The sequence below is a fragment of the Micromys minutus genome (assembly GCF_963924665.1).
Source record: "Micromys minutus genome assembly, chromosome: 31".
NCBI classification, from domain to species: Eukaryota; Metazoa; Chordata; class Mammalia; order Rodentia; family Muridae; genus Micromys; species Micromys minutus.
The window spans coordinates 3,154,514-3,177,646 of record NC_137966.1 but is presented as its reverse complement, the minus strand read 5'-3'; the positions used below and the strand labels follow the sequence as shown (position 1 = coordinate 3,177,646).

At 40.9% G+C, this 23,133-nt stretch overlaps 1 pseudogene across 1 annotated transcript; it reads right to left on the bottom strand.

Annotated features, from left to right (window-relative positions):
* Positions 1-833: 833 nt before the first annotated feature.
* Positions 834-2,482, bottom strand: LOC308413235 (60 kDa heat shock protein, mitochondrial-like; annotated as a pseudogene). The gene has a single exon. The product of its transcript is annotated as a 60 kDa heat shock protein, mitochondrial-like (transcript).
* Between the last annotated feature and the right edge of the window lie 20,651 nt (positions 2,483-23,133).

Here is a 23,133-nt window from a genome sequence, read left to right as displayed (position 1 = left end):
CTTTAGAGACTTGGGCATGGTGAAACAAGACCATAATTCCTGTTGTTAGGTGGATTGTTAGAAGCTAGAGAATCAAGTGTTCAAGTCATCCTCAGCTGAATAGTGAAATGTGGTCAATCTTAGCTATGTATGTGAGACTGTGTCTACTTAAAAAAAAATCCCAGGAAATAGATAGAGATAGAGGAAAAAAAATCCTAGGAGAGATATAGAGACAGAGATAGAAAAAGACAGAGATAGAAACAAATACAGACATACATACACACACACACACACACATACATGTACACACACACATGCACACACACATACACACACACACACATACACATACACACATACATACACACACTCATACACACATACACACACATATACACACACACATACACACACACTCATATACACACACATACACACACACATACACATATATACACACACATACACACACACATACAGACACACATACACACACACACACACACACACACACAAAGAAATTAGAGTCAAGTATCCAAGGGGAGTTATGGTTGGAATCCATAGTGTGTATATGCCAGTCACTGCTGGTTTTCCACTTGCAGATTTTTTTTCAGGAATGTACAAATATTTTTATCCAAAAATGCAAAATAAATCATCTGTAGGCGTAGACAGTGGTGCAGTAAACCATTATATATTGTCAAAGGAAACCAGTGACTGGGGTGGTTAGAGTGATCAGCCAGCCTTCTTCTCTTCAGTTGTTCTCTTCAGGTGACTTCTCTGAGGTTCTCAGTGAGGAACCTGCCTTGAGTTTCCTGTCACAGTTCATTGATAAGGGCAAAACACTATTCTAGGAGTTAGAACATGCCACCTCCCATACCCCCTCCTGTTCCTCCCATTCCAAAGTCCTTTTCTTTAGGAATTTCTGTCACTACAGCTTCAGCTGTAGTTAGGAAGTAGGCCACCCCAGCAGCATCCAGTAAAGCAGTTCTTATGACCTTTGTTGGATCAATGATTCCCTTTTCCACCATGTTCACAAAATCTCCAAGCATGATGTCATAACCACCTTCTGAGAAACTCTGTAGGATTTTCTCAACTATCAACAATCCTTCAGCACCTGCATTCTTAGCAATTGTCATTGCAGGAATTTTAAGTGCTCTTTTAATAAGTTTTATACCTATCTTCTGATCTTCATTAGCAGGCTTTAATAAATCCAAGGCTGGGATGCACTAAAGCAGAGCGCAGCCACCTCCTAGAACAATGCCTCTTCAACAGCTGCTCTTGTAGCACTGAGAGCATCTGTAACTCTGTCTTTCTCCTCATTCACTTCAACATCACTTGTTCCTCCAACCTCAACACAGCGACTCCATCTGAAAGTTTACCAAGTCGCTCATTTAGCTTTTCCTTTTCATATTCACTAGTTATGACGTATAGTTGCTCAGTAATTTCTTGAATCTGCTTTTCGATTTGAGCTTTGTCACCTTTTCATTTCAAAAGCATGGCATCATCTTTGGTGACAATGATGTCTCCAACTTTTCCTAAGTCATGAGCTTGAACGTCTTTAAGATTTAGATTCAACCCCTCTTCTCCAAACAGGGCACCACCAGTAGCAAAAGCCATATTTTTAAGCTCTTTTTTTCTATTGTCCCCCTCCAAACCCTGGAGCTGTGACTGCTACAACCCAAAGACCAACTTTTAGACTGTTCAAAACCAGTGTGCTTAGAGCTTCTCCGTCAACATCTTCAGCGATTATGACCAAGGGCTTCTAATGAGCATTTTCAATTTCAAGAGCAGGCACAATGGACTGAACACTAGAGATTTTCTTTTCACTCAATAAAAATCTTGGAATTCACATTTTTGACCTTTTGATGTGTTAATAAAGTGCAGAAAATATATCCTCTATCAAACCTCATGCCTTCAATAATTTCTAGCTCATCACTCAGGGTTTTTCCATCCTTCACTGTGATCACACCATTTATTCCAACCTTTTCCGTTGCATCAGAAATGATGTTCCCAATGTCTTTTGTCTCCATTTGCAGAAACTTTAGCCACCTGAACAATTTCTTCATGGGTTGTCACAGGTTTAGATCATTTCTTAAGCTCAGCAATTACAGCATCAATAGCCAACATCACACCTCTCTGGAATTCCAATGGATTAGCTCCTTTGCCGATCTTCTCAGAGCCCTCCTTGTCAATAGACCGTGCCAGAACATTGGCAATGGTAGTGCCATCTCCAGCCTCTTTGTTTGTGTTGTTGGCAACATCTTGAACAAGTTTAGCTCTAATATTTTTGTATTTATCCTTTAAATCAATTGATGTAACAGTGACCCCATCTTTTGTGACTTTGGGACTTCCTCTGCTCTGTTCAACAATCACTGTTCTTCCCTTTGGCCCAATCCTAAAAGATGTACTAAAAGATTAAGGCTTGAGTATCTGCACCAAATTTTACATCTTTGGCACCAGCCTGAGTGAGATGAGGAGCCAGTGCCTGGGATACTGGTCTCATCGGGGAAAGTACTATGGGTAGTAGAACATTTCTGCAGGTCAGCAGGAGAGCAGAAGGCAAGGCTGGCTGTCTGTAGGGAGTGAGGGACCCAGCAGCACAGATTTTATTTATGAACACAGCACCTAGTTATGTACAAAGACCAATGTTTGGTACCTCAAGCATTTGAGGAATCTGAATTGTCAAGATCATCTCAGAAATTTCAAATGACAACCAATTCAGCAAACAGCTAGAAGATGAGAAGAATGTTCCCATCAGCAAATTACATCGGAAGCTGATGTAGCACACACCCTGAGAACAAGAAGTAGCCCTTAAAAATGTATCGAGTTTGCCTTTATTTCTCTTTGATGGCCAGCTCATAGAGCATCGGCCTGCCTCAAGATTGTTTAGAGATATATTTTAAATGCTATTTAAAAGTATAGAAATCACATGTCTATAGATGGGATGGTATATACTGTTTTGATACATGCATGTGTATGTAATGTTTAAACAAAATGAAACATCTCCTCAAAATAGTTCTTTGCTTTGACTCTGGAGCTTCTACATGCGCCACCACAGCATTTCAGCTGAGCCTTTATTTCAAAACCTGACACTGATATTATGAAGCATAAAAACCTTGGCCATCTCACTAGGGAACAAAGGTCATCTGAAATAAATCACTGGGATAAATTTTCCATTTAAGATTAAGGACCGTCAAACAATAGCCCACGGCCAGTAATAGCCGGAAGCCTGTTTATGTTGTCATTTTCTTTCCTTTTCTTTTTCAGATTAACTATAAGCTAAGAATATTTTTAAAATGGTTAAAAGCAAAAAAGACCTTTGTTGGCCATAAAGATTATATATTATCTACAAAAGCCCAAAATGTTTAGTAGGTAGTCCTTTACATTAAAGGTGTTTTATCCCTGATAGAACAGTTACAAAATTATTGAGGAGACTCTCTGTCTTTGTAAGGAAAAAGCTGAATCGCAGTGAGCCTGTGCAGAGATGGTAACTTCCTCAAGTCAAGGGCTTCCAAAGATGGCCGTGGAGCTTCCAAAGCTGAGGACAGGCATGAAATGGCCCTTCACCACTCCTACTCCCAACAAAACCTTCATCTCCAACTTCTCACCTCTAAAGATGGCACAGGAAGTTTTGACTCCTTTAGGCCACTCACTTTTGCCACTTTGTGATGGTGGCCCTGGCAAACTAGCCCACATTTCTCTAAAGATGTTGAACAAAGATGAAGGATCTGCTGAGAATATCTAGGTTTGATTGACATGGGAAGATAAGACTGATTCAGGCAAGGCTGCATGTTCAGGGTGGAATGAAAGAAGTAGGTCAGCCTACTTCTTTGTGTTTTCTTCTTTTTCTTTGTACCTTAATTTTGGGGTCTGAGAATTTCTGATTCAAAGACCTCTAGTACAGCCCTGGTGCTTCCGTTCCTCTGGAACTGACTTCATCCTTGGCCATAGTCAACTCTTCAGACATTGCTACCCTCTTCCTTCATGCTCCTTCTTTGCTTGTGTAGAACTGTTGCTCATTTTCTTTGCTTGAACTACATCTATTTTAGTTTCAGATACTCAGTTGTGACTCTCACCATTGGGATATTTATGAGTAAGAAGCTAGCTGGGTTCAAGGCAAGGCTTGGATCCGACGAACCTTTTCCCCACTGTTTTGGGAAATAAGCCAGGTTTTCTTGATGCTCCATCTGATGGATTATTAACAACTTAAAATCCACCTGTGCACAATCATCATCATCATCATCATCATCATCATCATCATCATCATCATCATCATCAATCATCACCACCACTACCACAGAAAAACATCTTACTATTTATATGTCTTAATTTATTTTAACTTTATTTTTTCTTCTTGAAATCTGGACCTAATTTTTTAGCCTTGGCTGTATGTTCTTTTCTTCAGGTTGTACACACTCAAATCCCTCTATCTTTCTAGAAGGGTTATATTGTGTTAGATTTACAAAGACCACATTGCCATGTTTTCAAAAACCCTTTTATTCCAGCTGTGTTTGATATTTTGGAGAAATAACTCTTGTGATAAAATTAGAAGCAATACTGAGGAAGACTAATAGCTGTAGTCTAAAATTGTTATAGTCTCTATACCTTGTTAAGAATGTAAATAAAATTTGTCTTAATATTTAAGAAAGGGTAATGTTTTTAAGGATCAATTATTAAACACTTTAGGGTTTTAAAGCAGAATATTGAAGGTAAGTCTTCCCCCATACATACATTTTAGGTCACTGGACCATACCCCTAACACAGGATTTCCTGTCAACTCTTGGATAACTTAGCAATACATGCTCCAGGTTTGCCCTTATAAGGGCTATGGTGAAACTGCCATGTCCAGCTATTTCACAACAACAAAAATTACTGATTTGTTGGGCAGATTAGAAATTCCAATCTTCCTTCCACAGCACCATTTACTTCTCTGATACTGTCACATTGTATTTGAAAATTCTCCCCTGTTCCCACCTCAGAGCACAGCCGGATCTGACCTTCACCTCTACATTTAAAAAATATACTTTTAATTACAAGTATACATTTAAAGACAAGGCACATACTTCCAATAAGAAGACCAGAACTCCCCGCTTTCCCCTTGTTGCCCAAATATTATTCTTACCAAAAGCAACTTGTTTGAATAGCAAAGCCCTCTGTTGTAAACACAAACACGGACTTATTTGAGGAATGGAAAAGGAGAATCTGTGCCCATTCTGTGTCTGTCCCTTGGTTTTTTGTGGAATTTCGTGTCCCTTTTATCCCCTCTCAGAATTCCCATTTTGGTGCTAGAGAACTGCCCATTCTTTTACCACAGCTGTATGTATTGTTTTCCATTGTGATTCTAATTTGTTGTTAGATTCTCTCTTTCACTAGGTTGAACTATGCATCTCTGTAAATTTGTTCTGCATTTGTGTTTCTCTTTTCCTTGAAAATGGAGCTAATCTCATTTATAATCCATTGAACTCCGTGAGGGAATGAATCCACCCAACTCTACCCTAACAGAAGGCTAGCCAGGGTTCTGTTGCCATACATAAGTGCAAAGGGCAGTGTGAACTCCAGAGGCAGTGTAGCACACTGGTAACCAATACAGACTGCATGAATTTAAATCTGGACTCTGACACCTCTGGGAAACTGAACTTGGACAACTTATGCACATGGTCTATCTCACCCTAGCTTCCCTCAGCTGTGAAACAGAAATGACAGTAGCACTCATGGGAATAGGTTGGAGTGTGGGTTAAATGGCATATTAGCCAAATGCCTAGCACATGTAAAAGTATCAGCAGGGTTATGGGTTATTATTCTCATGATATTCACATCTTCCCTAGAGAATGGAATTCATCCTCTGGAGATCTCTTGGGTAATCTTCTAAAGCACCAATCAGCATGTGTTCCTGTCTTCTAAATCTTATTCCTTCTGAAGAGTGTGTAACCTGTATTTCTTTATTTAGGGCCAAATTCAGGCTTGACTACATTCCAGAACTCTGCCTGGTAGCTCTTCATATCCAGTCCTGAATAGCTGCTGATCTTGATCCATGTCAAAGGGCATAGATGTCCTTTGTGCCAGAAGAATGTCACTTTATTTTCAATTAGCTTTCTGGCAAAGTCCTCCCCCCCCCCCCGAAAGTGATATATTTTATACATCAAGTTGACCCATTCTAAGATGTCCTGAAATGTAGTTAAGCATTGTTTTGGGATATGTTTGTAAGACTGTTCCCAGAAGAGATTAGCATTTGAAGAAGTAAACTGGGCAAGTAGGTGGCTATCCCTAATATGAATGACTCCATTCTAATCTGTTGAGAGGCCAGGTAGAACTGGGGAAGCAGGAGAAAGGAAGAAAGGTAGAAAGAAAGAAAGAAAGAAAGAAAGAAAGAAAGAAAGAAAGAAAGAAAGAAAGAAAGAAAGAAAGAAAGAGAGAGAAAGGGAAAAAGGGCAAGGGGGGAGGGGAGGGAGAGGAAGGAAGGAAGGAAGGGAAGGAAGAAAGGAAGGAAGGAAGGAAGAAAGGAAGGGAGGGAGGGAGGGAGAGAGGAAGGAAGGAAGGAAGGAAGGAAGGAAGGAAGGAAGGAAGGAGAGAAAGATCTCCTCTCATGCTCACCCTTGAACCATCCATTCTTCCAGATCCCTGGTTTTGTTCCACCACTGGCTGGCTCTCCTGGCTCTCCAGCTTGCACAGGGCAGGACTTGGTCAGGCTCCCCTGTCAGCCGAGGCTGTCACTCATCAAACAAACTCCTCCCGTTGCCTCTGTTCTCTGGACAGCTTCCTGACAGTAGCTGTCACCCACAGACAGGAGAGTGGAACCCTCTGCGGTGTCCCAGGCTGCTTTAAGAACCATGTAAATGCTTTTAAGAGCCTCATATTTATCTGTGCCTGCTGTCTTGGCAAACGTCAAGACAGGTTTCTGGCTCCTGAGCTTGTGGATTAGTGCCGGGAGGGTGTGCTGCAGCCAGAGATGTCCAGTTCATCTGTGCCTAAACCACAAAGCAACAGTATTGAGAACAGCATTTGGTTCAACTTCTAAACTGAGCAGACAACTTAAAACCCAGTAATGATCTAAATAGTTTCTTTAACATACACTTAATTTAGATTTAACAAGACAATTAAATTTAACAAGATCTCATTAAGTCCCAGAGATAGCTTAATATGGATATGCTGAACTGCCATGTCGGAGGCATGCACTAGTATTAATTGTGGCTACATAATTTTAATCACCCCTACTTAAATTTTAGTATTCCCTATCCAATTTGGACATTCAACATGCAGACTGTGAATTTGATGCGCAGTGACGTATAGACTTTAAACCCTTCCTCAATCCAAACAAGAGTTAAAATGTGTTTACACAGCGTGCCAAGCACTACCCTAAGCTTTTAGCAAGTATCACAGATAACCTCACATAACACCCTAAGGTACAGGGATAATGTCTGGTCCTTGTTTCATATACAAAGAGGTTAAGTCACAGAGTGGGCATGCAGTCCCAAGGTCAAACAACTGTGAAGTAATGGAGCCAGCACAGAAGACGGAATCTGAAGTCTACAGACTTCACTGTTGATCATGTTCTCTTAGATGACTTGCAGAGTTACCCACGTCTAGCATTCAAACTTGGGATCAGGATAAACCTGAGTTACAGTCCTAGCCTAAAAGCTAGACTACTGTGGGCTCCTAAGTCTTCTTCCTTCTTTGGAAGATGCTATACTAATCCATGCTCATGTGTCTTGGTTAGGGGTTAGCATATAGCAAGAACTGAAGTTTAGACACTAAAAAAAATATGTATAGAGCATCATGGGAGGCAACTCAGGGAACCAAATAAGGAAGACAAATGGTTCAAAACAATAGGACCTATGTCATAAAATGACTACAGGACTAAAGTTTGGCAGTTACTTATAAGGACTGGAACAAGCTACCTTGAGACTATAAAAGTAGAACTTGAGGCAAACTTTTTTTTAAAAAAACTGAGACTTGGGAACATATAACCCTCACCCATTCTAGAAGAAATATGGCCAAATAGATACACTGATCTCTATGTAAAAGGACATGTGTAGAATATTTTAGTGTTTCTGTTTGGGTTTTGTCACGGACTTTAGCCTTTGAACTCAGGAAGCCACAAGGAGGTGGTAGACCAGATCAAGGATTGGTATCAGCACATTTATCTCTGGCTCCCCGTGAATTCCAAAGGGATAGAACAGAAGAGACCTTGGTATTCATTACCTCTGGCACAGTAAGCATTAAATTAAGTTAAAATATACAGAGGCATTCAATAAATGTGAGTTAAATGAATAAAATATAAATTGTTTTCATAGCATCTGATGTTACTTAGAACTTTTTCTCTAATTGTTAAAATAGATTTCCAAGGCTAGATCAACAGGTTTCAGTTATTCTACAAGCAGTGAGACCTTAAAGAAAACATCACTTTATAAATTTCAACTTACCTCTGTGGGGGGGAGGGATTAATTATGGTGAAAAACTTAATACAGTTTCTGGCACTGATGGTCCTCATGGCAATGTTCATTGGGTGATAGTGAGTCATGGGGAGTAATGAAACCTAGCTGGTGGTATCCTCCTCCTATATACAAAAGCTCATAAGTTTAAAGTTATATGGTAGCCACAGAAGCTCAGGCATGATGGCGATAAGTGTGCCATTCCAGATGCACCAACAGAAGCTCTTAGAGTGGGAGAGTACCATGGGGAAGGCACTGCGGAAAATGCTGTTCCTGGAGCTAGTACAATGAGTAAAGGCAGTTGGAAGTAATTCCTTCCTTCTGAGTAGACAGCCAAATGCTATCCATTGATCCCAGTTGTTTTTTTTCCCTCCTGTGCTTACCTGGGCTGGGGTTGCAAGAGATGCAGAATTGAGACACCCGTTCCCTCTCCTGACCACAGCAAGAGAGAAAGGGAAAGCCACGGGAACCCAGGGTAGTTACTCTGACTAGGAAACTCGACATTCTGCTGCAGTGCCTGATTCAAATGTGACCCTGAGCTACCTCTTCAAGGATGGGCTCAGAATTGAGGATGCTGCAGTCTTTTAGCAAGTTGCCTTTCAGCCAGGAAATTGAAAAGGACCCAAGAGCCTTTTACAGTGGTTACTAGGTTCCTTGTGTGGACTGAGCAGGTCTATTGACTTTGTGTTGGACTTATCCAAGCAGCAGGCCCCAGCCTCAATACCATTAAGTGTTTCCTCTTGGTGGGGGATAATGTTCTATGCATTTATCATAAGATGTTCAGAAATAGATGGTTTTGTCCCATTCAGTTAGCAGTAGAACAACCCCACTTGTGGCCATAAAATATGTCTCTAGAGGTCGCCATGTGACCTCTAGAGAACAAAGTTGTGATTAACTACAAACTATTGATAGAGACAGGCTTGAAAACAAGCTATGGGTTTGGCATGCTCGTGAATTTTTAGCTAGAGACATAGTCAGCCGTGTCTGACCTGAGAGTCCCTCAAAGAAAAGTCTCATACCTCTTGGCTGAATAGTTTTGTTAGGTCTTCACAACTTTGGAGATTCCAAGATGCATTTACCTGGTATAGAAGGAGATATCTGTGAGGTGTTCATCTTAGCTTAATTTAGGCTTTCCTCTACCCATCTGTATGTTTAGCAAATAGTTTCCTAGCACCTACTGTAAAGTGCTATGAAGTATGTCCAGGGAGATAAGCAAAGAGAGAGGTGTTGGAAATAACCCCTTCCATACATGTACCTGGAACACTTGTCAAAATAAGTAGACCTCCACCTTGCTTGTCAGTAACTTTGACTAGCCTAGCTGGTCATGCTTGCCTGTATCCAACATTTCCTGCATACATCTTCCTTGCTAGGCTCTAGACAGCACAGAAGGTGCTCAAATGAAATGGATACTGTTCCCAATTTCTAAAATTTCTACTCTGTTTGGGAAGATTCTGTGGGCTTTGTTCTCCTAACTAAAACTGAAACCTAAACTAGGAATCCATCTTTAGAGTTTATCTGATTGAGGACCATGGTCAGGACCATGGCGGGTGACTGGCCTCTTGCCTGTAATTGATTTGAATGAATGGCTTTGTGTTCTATTCTAGATCCCTAGATATGGCCTTGTGAGTTCAGGAAAACAGATTGGTGTTTGTTCTATTCATGTATACCACTGCTGCATCCCCAGTGATGCTCTGAATACAAGAAGGTGAATACAAAACACAGTCTGTTCCCTCCTGGAGCTTAGCATCTCACGGGGAGGGTAAACATTAGACAGAAATCTATATGATTTCTGTACTAAGTAAGAGCTACATATAAAAAGAAATATCTCGCATGTGTCTCCATGGCTCAGTCTGTCTACAATTGGGTGAGGCAGATGCTACACAGTCTAGAGGAGCAAATGACATAAAAGGACTTGAGATGCTGGCACTGGTCAATCAGTGAGATCAAAGTGAGGCCACCAGTGACAATACCCCAACTGCTATAGGAAAAGTAGATTCCCTTTAGTCCCCAGTGGAGTTTATATCTCTGGACGCTTCTGTGCACAGAGTTTGTGCTCACAGGCAAATCCTGGCTGCTGAATACATTACAAGGTCCTGGGTCACAGACCCTGAAGCAGCCAGAGCTGCACAAATTCACTCTAAGCTTCTCCAAAGAACTCCTGGAAGGAGCCATAGGAGATTCTGAACAAAGGATCTAAAATACTTAAGCACAATTCTGCATTATTATCCTATATAATTGGTAGAAGAAAACCCCTGGGCAGAGAGCTCTATATGCATCCAAAGGACAGAGAAATCTCAAAGCTTTCAGAAAAGGGTAAGTGTGGGCTTTGAAGTGTGGATGTTTTAAATGTGTTTCTTCAGCTGATATCACCGTTCCTAAATGGTAGCAATGGAGTACTCTGTGCTTAGACTGAAGGAAACTGAGACTCTAAGGAGAGCCACCTATCTCTGTTGTCAGAAATTAAATCTAGTTGGTTTCGCCAAATCAAATATAAGGCAGAGTCCACAAAGCAAGACTCAGATTTCTTCTCTCATAAGAATAGACTGCCTATGGTCTGTCAGTCCAAAAATCACATCTTTGACATGGACTTTGTGTAGAACATTGTATGGAAACCACTGGATTAGATGCCAACAACAGCAGACATCAGTGGAAAAAACCCTCCATCCTGCCCCATTTTGGCTTGTGCCAAATGTCAAGGTTTTAACTCTGCTTCTAATCTGTAAAATAGGGACAAAGAAAACATGTCTGTGTAGAGGAATCTCCACAGGAAAATAGTAATTCCAGGCAATTTTTACTATTACTACTTTGTACCACTAATATCTTGATGACAGGCCTTGCAGTATTTTATAATCACATTTAACCCTTAAAAGATTGCTACTTTTCTTAATTCTACTTTATAGACGAGGAAACTGGGTCTTAAACAGGTATGTACTAACCAAATTTACTTAGTAATAAGTTCCCAAGTTCAGACATTGACTCTCAACCTTGAAATGCTAGGGTTTTCTGAGATAAGGTATACATAGCATCAAATCAAGATATGAAGCCCAACAAGTAATTTCTATTCTCATTTTCATCATTATAACAATGCCATTTTTTTCTGCTTTGTTAATATAATAAACAATGTAATGTGTGACTGAGTACCTGGCACATCATTGGCATCCCATCAGATGATGTCCAGTATCCTAATCAGAAAATACCAGCTTGAATAGATGTGTATGATGAATGAATCCACAAATCAAAAGGAAGAAAGAAAATCATTCCTCCAGCAGAAAACTCTAAATTCTACCAAGCTTCATAAAGCTGAGCTCTTCGGGGCCTTTGGCCTTATTATCCAATTGGCCATTCTTCCCATGAGTTATATATTTCCTGCCCAAAAGTTGCAGTAAGCATTCATGAATGGCTTGATTAGGCACCTGAATCTAGTCACCCAGTTATTGATTTTAGATTCGTATTGCAAGCCGTGCTGAGAATTAGGTGAGCGTGCTCCATCCCTTAACTAAGCACTTTTTTATTGAAATGTCAGCAGAAAGCATCAGCATTAATTAATGTCACTTCGGAATGTGTGATGTGTGATGTTTTCCATTAGAGTTGAAGTGAGCTAGAGAAGCACAGCAATAACACGTGGCACTACCATGTCTGTGGGGACAAAAGACCTACATTCAAAATGCAGGAGGAAATCCCTAGGTGCTTAACAATAGAGAGGGAAAAAAAAACTACAAACTGTTTTTTTAAATGGCCCTAATTACTAATGTAAGACCCTTGAATGCATTTCCATCTCACTAATAATGACAGCCAGCCTTTTTCTTGCTCAGAATTCACAACGCCATTGCTATAGAATGTTCTGCCCCAAATTCTTACGAAGTAAGTAGTTGTTCAGTAATAAAACCCACTGAGTATCTCTTCTGGGAAAGAAGGGGTGCTCTGTGCCTAGGGAGACAGGAAATATATGAAATAAAAGGCATAGGCCCAAAAGGAAGGGGGCAAGACCAGAGGAGGATACAAAGAACCACAAGATAACATGTATTAAGGCCAAACACAGAGGGCCTGGAAAATGCCACAGGAACTACTCAGAGTAAACAATTTACCCAAGCCCAGTGTCTCAGGGGAGCAGAGAGTCACAGGTGGGGCTAAATCTGGAAAGTTGCTTTCAGAGCCAAAGGAGCAGGTACTGATGTAAAAAATGAGCACAATCCATTGTGCATGCAACCACAGGTAGCCCCCAGGGCATTTGGCACATCTGTGGGATGTATGCTGTGGAGCCATGTGGAGTGAATGTCTAGGCCCAGCTGCTAAAGCAGGCAAAGCACTCAGGGGGAAGACTTAGCATATGTTGTCTGTCCCAGCAGAGGTCCCTGACTCTGAGTTCACTAAAGGTGATAGATGAGTTCTGACACCCATGGGCAACCACAGAGAGTTTTGACAGCCAGACTTGGCTATTCCACTCCCTGGCAACTAGTGCCTTTCTCCCTCCACTTCAACCCTTGGAAGACTTTCTGTTTACATTCCTGTCAATTAAATTGTAGGGCAAATGTCACTCTTGTCTGTTGTTTTGAAGAGTCTGGTGGCTGTTTTCACCTCCTTCTGGACCACCATATGGCCTAAAGGTGCAGGTAGATGATACCAGGTGAAATGTTCACACCCCACCCCCCAAATTCTGGCTTCCCATAAGACTCTGCAATAGGTAACATGACAAAATGGGCAGCAATTGCTTGTGGTGCAAAACATATAAGTTGTGAAGTTTCTGTGTGACCTGTTGGTTCCCCTCCTGGAAGAACTCCTGGAGGAGTGAAGCAGCTGCTGCTAGCTGCTACTGCTGCTCCTATTAATATTTTTATATTATTTGTGCAAGTGGAAAGTTCTAGGGTACCTAGGACAAGACTGAACCACCCAAAACTCTTGTTACTATGTTGTCCAAAGAGAGTTGGCAAGTGGCAGAGATCCCACCACACGTGTATGCGTATGCACACACATGTGCACATGTACACACACACACACACACACACACACACACACACACCAAAAAGAGCTGACTGTAGAGGTCTCAGGATGAGAGATTGCAGAAAAAGAAGCAAAGGGAGTGAAAAGTGTCAGCTACATGGGGAAAAAGTGAATATTACCTTCTTAAGAAGGCCTGGTGGTGGGATTTGCACACTATTGCCTATCACATCTGTTTCTGCTACACTACAACACTAATCATATTGTGTTGGCCCAGTGAGGTCAGTAGATGTGATGACATTAGGGACTGACCAAAAGGTGAGCCTTGGGCACAGAGGGCCACAGCTGTAGTGGACACTGCTGTATTGGTTTCTTATGGTTACTGTACCAAAGTGCCACAGAAATGAATTCCTTCTGGTCCGGAAACCCCAGGTCACATTAAGTTACGCTTTGTTAGGAACATCAGAGAAAAGTCTCCAGTCATCTCTTCCAGCTTCTACTGGCTTTTGGCATTCCTTGACTTGGGCTTTATCACTACAATCTGTCCCTCAAAGGTTAAATTTACTTCTGTCTTCACATTTCCCCTGGCTTCTGTCTCATAAGGAACTTCTCATTAAAGAACTCAGTAGATGATTCAAGATTCTTTCTTTACCCCTAGATCCTTAAATTAATTGCATATTCAAAGACCCTCTCTTTTCCTAAATGAGGAGATATTCCCAGGGACTGGGATATGAACTTACTTTTCAGACATATTCTTCACCCTGAGTATCCTGGGGCCAGGAGACATTGGGTGATTTATCAAAGGTCTCAGTGCTGATACACATAGGAAGTAGGTGCCAATAACTGAGAAACAGAGGTTGAAAATGACTTACTCAACATACTAACTTGCTTTAGGTGGGAGAACCTGAGTCAACGGTTTATTCGTGTGAGTATTCAGTGGTTGCACAAAAATACATGAGTAATCTATAACTCTCCTATAGTGAGTGTTTGGACAATTTTTTGATGTCTGGGAAACTGATGAAAATGTTTTACTATTGAGATATGTACATGGTAGGGCCATAGCTCAGAAATACAGCTTGCTTAGCATGTGTAAGCCCTTATGTTCAATTCTTAGTACTGTCAGAGAAAGAAAAGAGATACCTTCAGATTCAACTCAATAAATACTTCTCTAATTAAGAAACAAACAAGCAAGAAAACAAACAAAGGAGCCATGTTAGGATTGAAGTGGGAGCTGAATTGCTACAATGTAACATGGATCTCATTTTTTTACAATCAATATGAAGCTCTGACACATTTGTCATTCAACATTGGGGTCACTGTGGGAGAAGGCCTGCTCCGTACCAGGAAGACATTACATTTACAAGATGAATGCCTTCCTGGAGTCATAATGCAATATGAACAGATAAAAATCTACCATAAAACAAGAGTGTTATTTTAAACTTTTGACATTGCTGTGAGTAAAACATACAGTAAAATAGGGGATTATAGTGGTGAAAATGTTGTTAGGTAGAGGAAGAAGAGAAAGTGTTACTTCTTGGGTGAGAATGAAGGAGTCCACTGCACAGAGATACTTGAGAAGGTTTCTTATTCCGAACATGATATGTTAAGGCTCCAATAAGCTTGGCGTGTCTTGGGGTAGTCAGGCCACTGTGACAAAATTTGGTGAGCCTAGGGAGGCTGAGAGCTTTTCCAGGTATCTTTTGCCCTTTCGTGCTTGCATTCCTGGCTCCTAATGCTGTGACTGACAGCATAGTACAGTTTAAGTAGCTAGGGAATGAGGTCAGCCTCTTTCACATCTCCCACTATTTCCCCTGCCCACTTATACCCTACTATAGAGCCTCCTTTTCATCCCTCAAACACACTGAGGCCTCAGCCTTTGTATTTGGAGGTTGTTCTGCCTGAAGCACTGTGTTGTTATATACATTGTTATATACATTGTTATATACATTCGCTTCCCTCTACAACAGATTGAAAAGTACTATAAGCATCTATGTGAAATAGGTCCTGAGATCCAGACCTCAGAGAAATATGTCTTCCCTTTGAAGCCTCCGTATGGCCCAACCAAGAGGTTCCATTCACTGTTGCTTCTCTGTTATCCCAGTGGCCAGCATCATTTCCTCAGATGAGATGTTCATCTATAGCATTGCCAGCTCATGGTACTGAGGCAGAAGCTCCTTGTGGTCAAAGCCTGCACCTGTCTCACTTCCCTGTATCCACAGCATTGAAATGAGGTCTGAAAAAAAAATAGAAGATGCTCAATAAAGATTGGCATCATGGGTAAAGATGGCACAGGCACTTTGAACTACACATCATCTGCCCAGCATAAGACTGCACACTGACCTTACTAAGCTCTGCCCCCAAAACTCATCTGATGTGGTTGCTTATTGCTTTCTGAACATTACTCAGCCAGCTGCTTCTCAAATCCCAAATCAGAGCTTGGCCTGCCTGGTGATTTAAGGCCCTTTTCTTCATGACCATTCTGTTTTGACCTACTTTGAGAAAATAGGTAAAAATTATTAAAAAAAATAAAAAAGACATTGGGCATCCTCAGTTGTGAGGTCCTCTTCACCTGGCTGGAAATATATTCACACTATGCTATTCATTCATTTGAGGAGTAATGTCAAGCCTATTTTCTGCTCAGCACTCTCAGCTAGATGATGGAAACTTCTAGATGAAGAAGCTTTTGAGTAATATTCTTCTCAGTTGATAAGTTACAAACACATGCTGTTTGCTGCCAGTCTATATGCACTGTAGTATTTGCCAGACTATTTTATGTGCCGGTCAACATTGTAATATTCAGATAGCATATTCTTCCTCCTCCCAAATTACTATGCCTGTTATTCAGTACCTACCTCTCAAGCTCCCCCTACTTCTTCATGACTATGAAGTTGCAAAATCTGTCTCTCCATATATTTGGGAAAAGTCTGGGCCACAATTTACTGCAAGATGACATAATCCCTGCCTACTGTGACAGATCCGAGGGGAGCTTGTAGCTTCTATTTCCTAAATTCTATACTCCACCAATGATCTCAACTGGATTTATTTGTGTCGTAAGACTTGACTTGTTCCAATCACTGAAGTGGGCAGATATCAACATTCAGAAAAATCCAGTGCCGAATTATCTGCTTTCTTCTGTGGACACCAGCCCCATTAAAATCATACAATGGAGACAGAAGGACAACACTTGCCCAGAGAAAACGCATGGACAGCCACTGTCTGGCAAACTGTGACTCACATGCTGCCGCATGTCTGTCTTATTTATTGTTCTATTCCTAGTGGTGAGGACCATTCTTCATCTTTGAGGCTCTATGAACTGATGCAGAAGAACTTTTCATTACCTGAAGCAAAGACCTGTTTGGAGGAGAGCATTCGTCACAACAGATAGTAAATGATACCATTTCTCCACTCCGGTTGGGAGCTGAGGACCGGCAGTGGGAATATGAACAAGACCGGGAGTACTTAAGCACCACAACTTCCCAAGCTTCCTAGGTAGAGTGCTATTAGATTATGAAAGGGCTTTGGAAAGTATTAAACAACACAGCAACACAAGCTGTTTTATTGTTAATACTCGTGCAGGAAATGAATGCTCAGCAGAATTGCCTAGATAGATTCCAAAGAGGGGAATGACAGAAAAAGGATGGAACTTTGTAGAATGTCTCCAGTGGCAGAACTTGCTTAGGCAGCAACAGACAATTTTCTAAAATGATGGGTTTAAGAAGAATGAATCAGCAAATGTCAGTGTAAAGCATTATTTAAGGAGACTGAACATACTCCTAATTAAAAATATTTTGAAGAGTGACTTCAACAGTAATAATAAAATTCTAGAGCCAAATCTCTTTGTTTAACCTTCCTGGTTAACTAAGGTCAAGAATCTGAGCCTATGATTCCCCAGCTGCCTTTAGGGCTTGACCTAGAATGCCAGCTCAGTGGACATAGGTCTCATTTTGTGGTAGATGTCACTCTACTAGTAAAAGGACGGTAGAGTTGGAAGCTATTAATCTTTTGAATGAGGCAAGGCACAGGTAAACTGTTATGCAAACCAGGTGTAGCCACTCGGAGGAATGGGGTTAATCAAACATGGGAAGCAGTCTAGAGAAGTAGATAATTCCAAGAGGTCATCTCAAGTTACAAGATGGATAGTTCACTATCCTCAACCTGAGCCTTAACAAATCATATGACGGCAGTAGGTAGTATGTTCTTTCCCAGCTATCGCATGAGAGTAGGGAAAGGGCTGGACAAGTAGTAATGTCCTCACGGATGTGCCCGCAGAGCCTGCATCCACACTTCCACTTATAGACCATGGGCATGAGATGGTTACAAGATTATAAACAACCAGAGCATGATTGGCAATGAAGTCTCTAGTTGGGCAGTTATGGGGAAGAAGGAAAAAAAAAGTGCTGGTACTAGAACTCATAATGGCAGTCTCTTCTATTATATACTATCTTAGTTCTCTGCCTGTACAGATCCAATGTGGAAAATGAAACTGTGTTTTTAAAAAAATCAAGAGACAGACAGGCAGGCAGGCAGGCATGGAGGGGTGCAGGGGGTGTGGCAAAGAGAGGGACGAACGGAGGAAGAGAGTCAGGGAAAGAAAGAGACCATATACAATAGTGACAAAAAACTCTGTATTGTTAGGCATTTAGGTAAAGTCTAAGTCTCAGCTACTGTGAATGGTCCTACAATAAACAAGGCAGTGTACCTGTTTCTTTCTATTGATTTCTTTCCCTTTGGCTATATAATCAGTGCTCAAATTGCTGGGTAATAGTGCGGTTCTAATTTTAATTTTTTGAGAACCCTCCATAATGGTTCCCCCAATGAGCTGTATTAAGTACAATCCCACCAATTTTGCATAATGGTTTGCATTTTTAATGTACCTTCATCAACAGTTGGTTCCTTTTGTCTTTTTTTATAATAGCCACTCTAATTGGAATAATTCTAATTGGGGGGAATACAGTGAAATTTAATTTGCATACCCTTGAAGATTCCTGATGTTGAAGATGTTTTCATTTACCCATGGCATTTTACATTGCATTATTTGAGTTCCATGTGTATTCTATGTCTAAAGTTCTTGTCAGCTCTGAGATATACTTTTACTCTATTATGTATAATTTTCTGTACAAAGTAATTAGATAGATAGATTAGATAGATAGATTGATAGAGGATAGATATTAGATAGATATTAGATAGATAGATGTTAGATATTAATAGATATTAGATAGATATTAGATCAATAGATAGACAGATATTAGATAGATAGATAGATGATAAATATTAGATAGATAGATGACAGATATTAAATAGATAAGTATTAAATAGATAGATATTAGATGGATAAATATTAAATAGATATTAGATATATATTAAATATCTATTACAGATAATAGATAGATGATAAAAAGATGATATAGATAATAGATAGATAGATAGATAGATAGATAGATAGATAGATAGATAGAATCCCATTTGCCTAAGTGTACACATTTCTTTGTACAATGAAATACATAGACACTTTCTTCAGTTGCCTGTGTTTTTCTAATCTCACCTAAGGAATACTTGTCCAGGCCAGTCCCATGAATCAGTTTCCTGTTTTTTTCCAAAGCCTTTCATTATTTGGTTTGGCAAATGAGACAGAAGTACAAGTATTACATTGAAAAAACAGCTAACCATTGTACTGAGCACAGGGACCCCCGTGGAGGAGTTAGAGAAAGGACTAAAGGAGCTGAAGCAGTTTGCAACTTCATAGGAAGAACAACAATACCAACCAACCAGATTTCGCAGAGCTCCTAGGGACCAAACCACTAACCAAAGAATACACATGGAGAGGGACCCATGGCTCCAGCCACACATGCAGTAGAGGATGGCATTGTTTGGCACCCATAGAAGGAGAACCCTTGGTCCTGTGAAGGCTTGTTTCCCCAGTATAGGGGAATGCCAGGGTGGTGAGGTGGGAGTGGTCGGTGGGAGGGGGAGCATCCTCATAGAACCAGGGGGAGTGAGGTTGGGAGAGCGGGGCACTGGAAAAGGGGATAATACTTGAAATATAAATGCATAAGATAACCAATTTTTTAAAAAGGAAAAACAAAACAAAAAAACAGAACATATATTTTTGTAAAATAGCAGGGGTTCTTTCTTCCTTCATCTTGCTGCCCAAAAATGTGTGAGATGATTTGGCCTCTGGTCTTTTGGGATTAAAAGAATGCTACATAGCCAACTTAGTCACAATTCTGTCCAATCAGAATAGAGGAAAACACTGGAATGTCTAACTATAGAAATCTCCTGAGCAAATCATAATAAAAGTAATAGTGATACTCTGAGTGGTTAGGACAGTCTTATCTGGGACTTGCTGCCTCACTCAGTGACAGGAAATCCTTACTAGTAAAGACAGCTCTCAAGGTCTACCTGGTTTTCAGTCAACAGTCACATCTCACCCTCAGCAGCCCAAACCATCACAGGACAGTGGACTGGTATTACAGCTTTGTGTCCCATGGAAGCGGACTAGGATCTGGTTGCTGACTATAACCTAAAGCCAATGATAACTGCTTGGCTTTATGAAGTTCCATCAATATAGTAAGTGAGAGATAGATAGCAAAGTCCCTAGTAGTGTTCAGATTAGTTCTTAATGTTAGTGCAACCCCTCTACTCCTGCCCAAAGAGCCTTCAAACGTTCTCATCACCATCTACCTCTGCTTGTCCTGTGAGCCTCTCTCTAGCATTTCGAGAACAGGTCTAAGCAAGTGCAAGGTTGCAGATAACTTAAGAGCCAGGGCCAAGTTTTATGTCTTCTTTTCAATGATGTTAATTCTATGCCTTGGTCAAAAGTTATCTCTTCATTCTAGAAATTTTAAATAATGGTTAAGTCTGTGTTGTATCTCTCACATCCTTCACAAAGAACTTGAAGAAGAAACTACCTGTTTTGGAGGGAGGGGAGTTCTGTATAGATGATAGATGGGTGGATGGATGGGTGGATGGATAGGTGGATGGGTGGGTGGGTGGGTGGGTGGGTGGATGGATGGATGGATGGATGAATGGATGGATGGATGGATGGATGGATGAATGAATGGCTGGATGGATGGAAGGAAGGAAGGAAAATTAAATATGTTCCTTGGCAGCTAGTCAGGGATTTATATTTTAATACTTCTAACTGATCTGGTACCTCACCTTTAGTGAGAGCTCTCTAAATGTTAGTTGGATAGTGATAAAGAACACAGTGGATCACAGAGAGAATCAAGAGCCCTCCACCTGGAACCACTCTCCTTTCAGAGCATCCTATTGAACAGCATTATTGAGCAGAGAGGCAGGGAGCTGACAGCCAGTCTCTGGACTCTCTCCCAGGGCCTTTTTAAAACAGGGAAGTTAATTATGGAACCAGATTAACAGTTTCTTTTTTGATACAGTCAAAGTAAAACCAGCAGGATGCAATTTAGCTCATCCCCACTTTCCAAATAGCAGCAAATTTTCATACAAAACAAAGAGACACTTGAATTGCAAATTACTTAGAGAATCAGCTACCAACCCCAACGGAAGAAAATTTCTGTTACTTTGAAAACCAGGCTGTTGCCTTTTCAGGTTTGACTGTGTATAGGGCTCTTCACAAAGACCCTCACACTTTTGCTGCTTCCCAGCTTAGGCCACAGGAAGAAGGAACAATTCCTTAAGGTTTAGAAGAATGCTTAAGTCATCTTGGCTACTCAGCATCATCTGCTTCTCATGAAAGGAGGGTCATGAGGGGCATTTCATCCAAGGGCATCAAGAGAAAGTTCTAGTGAGGCAAGGCAAAGACATAGTGATGATGAAAACATGATCAGGCTATAAGTATGTGCTCTTGGAGTTGGGTAACGAATGGGAGAAGCCATGTGCCCCATCATCATTTAGAAATTATGCCGGAATTTAGAAAAAAACACTGTTGAACTGTTAATGTCCCAGGAAATCCATAATCTGGATTATTAATTGATACATTCCCTTAGTTGTGCTTAATTAACAAAAGAAAGATAGAACCCAAATAGCTGTCTACAACCATCACCCATGGACCACCAGCTCCTGACTTGTGAACCAGCAGACTTCCTTATCTGATAGATATGGGAACTAAAGTCAGGAAAGAGTGATGTCTGAGGAAAGATCACAGTGACCAGCCCTTCTGACATTTCCTGCCTTGCCTCTTACATGGTGCCCCAGCTTTCTGTCCCCTGACAGAAACGCCAAAGCTTCATTTTTCCGCAAACGTACTTACAAACCCATGTCTTTTCTAATCTAATAAATAATGTATGCTTTGTGAAGGGGATTTAGGCAACAGAGGCAAGGATAAGTACAAAAATAAAAGAAAGCCATGCAGTGCTATTTACGGAGGGACTGGGAGCTGAGATGGGAACCTGGCCACACCCAAGCTACTTTCAGATGCAGCCACTGTGGGGCAAGGTGGGCTGGGCAGAGGTTGACCATTCGCTATGCTTAAGTTAGCCCTGCAGGAGGCAGACATGAGCAAAGAAGGTCACATGGGGGACAGAGCAAAAGAAGCAGCCTTGGCCTGATGAGAGATTGCAGACACTGCTCACATCCTGTGCCACCATGTGGGAAAGAAGACGACATAGACAGCCCTCCCAAGCTCTTTTATGTAAAATCTAAAATCTTTCAGCATAAAACATTTCAACATTTGAACACCGATCAATTTTTGAAAATATGAGCCAAATAAAGTTCAAGTTGCAGGATTTGGGGAGGGGCATGCTTTCTCTGTGACCCTTATTCAGTGGCTCATGGTGAGTAAATTGGGCCCTGGATAGGTCAGTCAGTGTTGCATGTGATCATGTCTGTCACAAGTCAGCAGAGAGGCCTGGCACAGAAATGACCAGGTCAGCAGGACAAGATGAAGGAAGTAAAGACCCGTTGTAGGATTAGTTCAGCAGTGCCCTAGGAAGAGACAACTAGAGTCAACCAGAACCAGACTACATCTGGCCAGATCCTTCTGGACGAACTACTTGCATCTAAAGCCCTCATTTGTGTGTGTGTGTGTGTGTGTGTGTGTGTGTGTGTATTTGTGAGTGTGTGTGTGCATATATTCGTGAGCGTGTGTGTGCTTGTGTCTTTGTGTGCATGCATGTATGTGAGAATATGTTTATATAAGTGTGTGTATTTGTGAGCGTGTGTATGCATGTATGTATACACATCTGAGTATACAGAAAGGTATGCATGTGTATATGTATATGTATGTGTTTGTGTTGTGATTTTTATCTTCTTATAATGATGTATATAGCCTCTCAGTGATTCTTTGCAAGACCACGCCATTTCCTCTGAAGCAGGAAGGTTTTGAATGTTTTTAGTAGAAATATAATTACATCACTTTCTTCTTCTTCTCCCCATCTCCAGCCCCTCCCAGTTATCCTTCCTCGAATCCCTCCCAAGGCACCTACTCTTTTTCTTTATTACTTTACATATGTATATATGTATATGTGTGCATGAATATAAATAGATTCTGCTGAGTCTTGTTTTATGTGTGGATATGGTTCCAAAGCTAACTACATATATGTATGTATGTGCATAAATGTTTATAAATAGGTTCTGCTGAGTCTGTTTTGTTGTGTGTATGTATGTTTTGTTGTATGGTTTCAAGACTTTGTTGCAAGGTTTCACTTTGCACTGGACAACTGATAACTAGGCCAAATCCTTCTTCCCCCAGACGTCATTAGTTTCCTGTGGCTCTTTGTCTACAGGTAGGCATTTCCTTCATGAAATTTCCCTCCTTACATGTTAGCATGTTTATTGACACACACACACACATACACACACACACACACACACA